The following is a 6,372-nucleotide window of genomic DNA, read 5'->3' as shown; positions in this document are numbered from 1 at the left end:
CTGCATAATAGAAGTTGTCAAATAGTAGCAAGAGAGATGGGGGAAAGAAAATTATCAAATAGCAATAATAAAAGTGCTAATAATAATGAATGAAATTTTTCTGGAACTGAAAGAAACATGTCTCCACGTAGTAATGACCCACTGAAAACCTAGCATGACAAATGAAATACAAACAAGGCCCTTCATTGCTAGAGCTGAGAACCAAAGAGAAGACCTAGATGTTCCCACAAAGACAGTAGAAAGTATTGGAAAGAGAATACCCACATAGAAAGTATTGGAAAGAGAATGACATAGTAACATAGTGTAGCAGAGAGTAGTTAAGAGCATAAACTCTGGACTTGTAACCCAACTTATTAGTTATATGACCTTGGGTAAGTTACTCGACCTCTTTTGCTTCTGTTCTCCATCTCTAAAAAAGAGATAATGCTTTAAAAAAGAATCCTTATATATGAGCTCTAAAAGATAGACCCCAGGGGGAAAGATTAATTGATATAATTGAGTATACAGAAAATATTATTGATAGGCATGCAGTAGAGACAGAGCATTGGGGGTGTAGTTGATGAAATAAAAAACTTTTAGGCAGGAAAAGAAAGTTTTTAAACATAAAGTTCTCTCTTTGTCCATTTAAGCCTCTAACCCTCTTTTGTGTTACACATTAACTGGATCCCCTTAGAAGACAGAGGAATGCACACACACACACACACACACACACACACACACAATTTTCTCCTGGCGCCAGCAACGTAACTCCTTAGCAGATAACATTCCTTTCTCAGTCCTGTAATGGGTCACACTAACCCACTACCTGCTTTGTTGGACTATGTAAACTGTCAATATGTTACGCCGATATATAATCATTTGTCTCAAAAACTTATATAACTGTGCCTTGACCTCTAACAGGCAGAACAGTCCTCAGAGCTTTCTGAAAGACTATCTCCCAGGTTATAATCCTCAGGTTGGTGCAAATGAAGTTTTCCATTTCTCTCTTAGATTGACTACTGATTAATTATACATTGATGGGAGCAGGTGGAATGTAAAAACACAGAAAATCAGGCTGATTAAAAAAATAGGCAGTTTTCAATTCCAGTACAAACAAAGGATGTACAAGAAAGGGGTCAGGGTAGTAGTCATAGAAGCAAATAAGATTTGTATAGGTAAAACTATATAAATGCCAACTCTTTATTTTCTTAACTAAAAATTGTGATATAACTGATTAAGGGAGATAGGGAGAAGGGAAGGGATAAAAATAGAGTGGAGAGAAAGAGAACTCAGGCCTCATTGACCAAGATGTTAAAGTCAACAGTTAATATATAAAACTGAAAATTAAAGAGACAGAGGGCAGAGCATATTATTTCTTAAAATGGAGACAAACACCTGAGGATGCAGCCAAAAGAGTTGAAGGTGATTTCCTCTGAGAAGTGGTACTGATGGGCTGGGGAGAGATGGAACAGGAAATTTGTAGTGTTTCATTTAGTACTATTTGACCTTTTAAGCTAATTTATGTTGCTGCTGCTGCTAAGTCACTTTAGTCGTGTCTGACTCTGTGTGACCCCAGAGACAGCAGCCCACCAGGCTCCCCCGTCCCTGGGATTCTCCAGGCAAGAACACTGGAGTGGGTTGCCATGTCCTTCTCCAGTGCATGAAAGTGAAAGGTGAAAGTGAAGTCGCTCAGTTGTGTCCAGCTCTTAGCGACCCCATGGACTGCAGCCTACCAGGCTCCTCCGTCCATAGGATTTTCCAGGCAAGAGTACTGGAGTGGGGTGCCATTGCCTTCTCCTCTAATTTATGTTACATAGATAAAAAACTAATTTTTAAAAGTTAATTTTAAAAAGCCCTTAAAAAAAGAGGTCTTCTCTGGTGGCTCAGATGGTAAAGATTCTGCCTGCAATGCAGAAGACCCAAGTTTAATCCCTGGGTCGGGAAGACCCCCTGGAGAAGGAAATGGCTACCCACTCCAGTATTCTTGCCTGGAGAATTCCACGGACAGAGAAGCCTGGTGAGCTACATACAGTCCATGGGGTTGCAAAGAATTGGACAAGACTGAGCAACTTTCACTTTCACTTTTAAGAAAGGAAGTATAGAGGAAAACAATTCAACTGTTAATCATGGTTATATGTGGATATAGTATGATTCCAGATGATTCTAATTTCTTTCAATATTCTTTTCTGTAATCAATTTTTTATAAGTAAGTGGTGTATTACTTTTATAATTTGAAAGTACATTTTATTTTTGAAATGAAATAAAAATAAAGGTTCCATTTGAGCTTAAAAAATTATTTTCCAAAAATGGTAAAGTCATAATGCTCATAAAAATATAAAATGAACACATGTCAAAAGTAAGTTATGAGGGAATCAGTAAGATATTACAGCTGGTTCAAAGGAGAAATCAAAGAACTACAAATTATAAATGCAATAAAAACATTTGAAATGAATTTTCAAAATTAATCTATCCATAAAGCAAGAATCAATTAAATACATTCTTCAAACTATCTGTATTTTTATGGACAAGAATTATTTACATTCCTATCAGTTTTCTATAAATTTTTAAGGAGTTATAAAATAAGCCTAGTCAAAGATAACCCGGAGTATACATTCCTATAAGATCAGATAATCCCAGAGATTTAAATGTTCCTTTGAAAGGATATCCAGCCATGCTTTTGCCCATTTGAAAATTTCAAAATATTTCCTTCAGTTTAGTTCAGTTCAGTCGCTCAGTCGTGTCCAACTCTTTGTGACCCCATGAATCACAACAAGCCAGGCCTCTCTGTCCATTACCAATTCCCAGAGTTCACTCAAACTCACGTCCATCGAGTCGCTGATGCCATCCAGCCATCTCATCCTCTGTCGTCCCTTCCTCCTCCTGCCCCCAATCCCTTCCAGCATCAGAGTCTTTTCCAATGAGTCAACTCTTCGCATGAGGTGGCCAAAGTATTGGAGTTTCAGCTTAAGCATCTTTCCTTCCAAAGAACACCCAGGACTGACCTCCTTTAGAATGGACTGGTTGGATCACCTTGCAGTCCAAAGGACTCTCAAGAGTCTTCTCCAACACCACCAAAAGCAGCAATTCTTCGGTGCTCAGCTTTCTTCACAGTCAAACTCTCACATCCATACATGACTACTGGAAAAACCATGGCCTTGACTAGACGGACCTTTGTTGGCAAAGTAATATCTCTGCTTTTGAATATGCCATCTAGGTTGGTCATAACTTTCCTTCCAAGGAGTAAGCGTCTTTTAATTTCATGGCTGCAGTCACCATCTGCAGTGATTTTGGAGCCCCAAAAAATAAAGTCTGACACTGTTTCCACTGTTTCCCCATCTATTTGCCATAAAGTGATGGGACCAGATGCCATGGTCTTCGTTTTCTGAATGTTGAGCTTTAAGCCAACTTTTTCACTCTCCTCTTTCACTTTCATCAAGAGGCTTTTTAGTTCCTCTTCACTTTCTGCCATAAGGGTGGTGTTATCTGCATATCTGAGGTTATTGATATTTCTCCTGGCAATCTTGATTCCAGCTTGTGATTCTTATTTCCTTACATGTAGCTAAAGGCTAGCCTACAGAACCTTCTGTCATAAAGAGTCATATGATTATTCAATAGTGGGATATAAGTTTGTTTTGAATTCATAGAAGCCTCAGCAAAAAAGGAAAGATTATAAATTTACTGAGATGTCCAGTGGGGCTTAAAATGTTTTGAAACTGAAGAAATTTCTTTTTATCTATTTAATTGCTGAAAAAACTTTACTCTGAAGAAAATATCAATTTGCCTTTGTAGCCTGCTTCCTTTGTTTGGGCAAAAATTACCAAAATGATCCCTTTATCCAAACAGAAAGCAAAACCCACCCATTGTTTTAAAACAACAGTCTGTGAGATTGTCATTACCTTTGAATGCAGTTTGATTAAGTAGTGTGTTTACTGAGGGAAACTGGATTCATTTTAAGTAATATTTTATTGGAGAGTTTTAAAATATCAATTCCTTTGTAAATTGGTTTAGACTAAATTATCTCTGAAAGTTAGTTTGGGGGATGGATGTATATGTCTCATTGTACAAGTATTTGCTCCTGTGAGAGATAAGATCATATGTTGCCAGAAGGTTTATCTTTCTCACCAGTTTGTACCAGATTGTGAAAAGGGACTAAACTTGTTTGGACTGAACTTATGAGGGCCATATACACTGTTGCTTAAAATGACCCAGATTTTATCATTTTTCCCTGCCCCTCCCAACTCAGGTATATAACAATTTTTAGATATAATCAATCATTGGGATTTCCTCATTCAAGCCAGAAATGCAGGACCATACACAACAGGTGCATATTTCCCTGCTTCTGCAGTTGATCTTCCTGGGACAGGGAGGGGAACACAACTGAGACCATCCTTGTGAGCAGAGTGGGGAGAAGATGACCAAGTCTTCCTCTTCTGAGAACAAACCTCAGGAATTGTGCTCTTTTTCATAGGTACAAGGAAAAATTAGGACTTGAATGTTTATCAGTGAAGGATCGCTTTTAAAAATTAAATTATAGTAAATCCAAACAGTGGAAAACTACATAGACATGAAACAAATGTAGAAGGTATTGATGGATTGATATGGAAAGTATTTTTCTCATGTGTAAAGAGTAGGCAGTACAGAGCCGGCGCAGCTGCTCAAAGAATCAACCACCTTCTATCTCCCCAGAAAACCATCTTCCACGTAAGGTCACAAGATGACAGCTGTCCTTCCAGACTTCACATCTAAGCTCCAGGCAACATGAAGAAAGAAAAGGCAAAGTACAAAAGACACAGGCCAAATGAACCTTTTTTTTTTTAATTAAGAAGATGATAGTGTTTCCAGAAGGCCCTTGCCACGTACACTTCTACTTAGATTTTATTGGCCAAAATTGTATTCATAACTGTTGTGACGTGACTAGCTGCAAGGGAGCCTATGCAGTTTGATTTTCTTTTTTTTTTTTTGATATGAACTGAGTATTTAGCAATTAGTGTTACAAATGCCATCAAAGTAAAAATTTTTTAAGTCCTTATTATTGCTAGGTAATGAGTACATGGGGGATGATTATTATTCTATCTTTCCTCATGCTTAAAATTTTTAAATTAAAAAAAAAAGGCAAGACTGATGATCACTGGACTTTATTAAGATGAAATCACTGATAATTACACAGAAATTACTTGCCTAAGCCAAAATCCTTGAGATTCACATGAACTTAGTTACACAAATAAACATCATGTTCAAAACCATGAGGAAATATCCCAATGCCCAGGTGATGAAGGCTGGGGTGAACAAATCTGCACACTTATTTCAAGCTGTTAAACAGTTTGTGGGCCACACAGTGGGCCCTTGTGTGCAAGAAGTCAAAGAGCTCCTCTGTGCAGTCCTCCTCTGTCTGTGACCTGGAGGATACACACTCATCACAGAGCTCGAGCCGCTCTGGAGCCTTTACACGTTTCTCCAGCTGCTCGCATTGCTCTCTCTCTGTTGTTAGGGGATCCACTAATTCCTCTTCCTCTTCTTCCTCCTCCTTGGGATCTCCAGACCCGGTCAGCATCCTTTGCTCGTCCTCTAGCCCCATGTCCGGCTGCGGCTGTGGACTCAACACAAGCAGCAACAACCCAGTTTGATTTTCAGTTGGACGTTTTTGTTGTTTTGAATGCGGTAAAGGGGACAGACCAGGTATACCTGGCAGTGTCTGCCCCAGGAGTGTATCAAAGAGCATATATCAAACCGAAGTTAGCAAGGTTTGTCTCTAGGGAGTATTCTAAGTGACTCATAACCTTCTCCTTTATGTTCTTTTGTATCATCTGGAGCTTTACCATTCTGTATTATTAGAAATTCAGAGTCTCAAGTCCCACTACAGACCTACTAAATCAGAAGTTCTGGGACTAGTAACCTATGCAGGGGACACATATTCAGTTCCTGGCCTGGGAAGATTCCACACGCCATGGAGCAACTGAACCCACGCCTCGTAACTACTGACCCTGTACTCCAGAGCCCTCAAGCCACAGCTGTTGAGCCTGAGTGCCGCAATTACTGCAGCCCGTGTGCCTAGAGCCTGTGTTCCGCAAGAGAAGCCGCAGCAATAAGAAGCGTGTTCACTGCAATAAGGAGCAGCCCCTGATAGCCACAACTAGAGAGAAAGCCTGTGTGCAGCAATGAAGACCCAGCACAACCAAAAATAAATGAGATAAATGTATTGTAAAAAAATTAACAGAAAAAGAAAAGATACTTGCATTTTTAGAGAAGAAAACTGTAGCAATTCAAGGATATCACTCAAGCTAACAAGTGTTTTTTCACAGTACAGCTACAAGTGCAACCTTCTTCTTTGTTTTGAATCATTAACATTTATTCTGGCCTTTAGCAGTAAGAGTTTTTCAAAGCTGACATTCAGAA

At 39.0% G+C, this 6,372-nt stretch overlaps 1 pseudogene; it reads right to left on the bottom strand.

The window, feature by feature from the left end:
• Positions 1 to 5,227: 5,227 nt before the first annotated feature.
• Positions 5,228 to 5,586, bottom strand: LOC138080377 (cytochrome b-c1 complex subunit 6, mitochondrial pseudogene; annotated as a pseudogene).
• Between the last annotated feature and the right edge of the window lie 786 nt (positions 5,587 to 6,372).

Source organism: Capricornis sumatraensis, chromosome 5 (genome assembly GCF_032405125.1).
Source record: "Capricornis sumatraensis isolate serow.1 chromosome 5, serow.2, whole genome shotgun sequence".
NCBI classification, from domain to species: Eukaryota; Metazoa; Chordata; class Mammalia; order Artiodactyla; family Bovidae; genus Capricornis; species Capricornis sumatraensis.
This window is presented reverse-complemented; position numbering and strand designations above follow the sequence as displayed.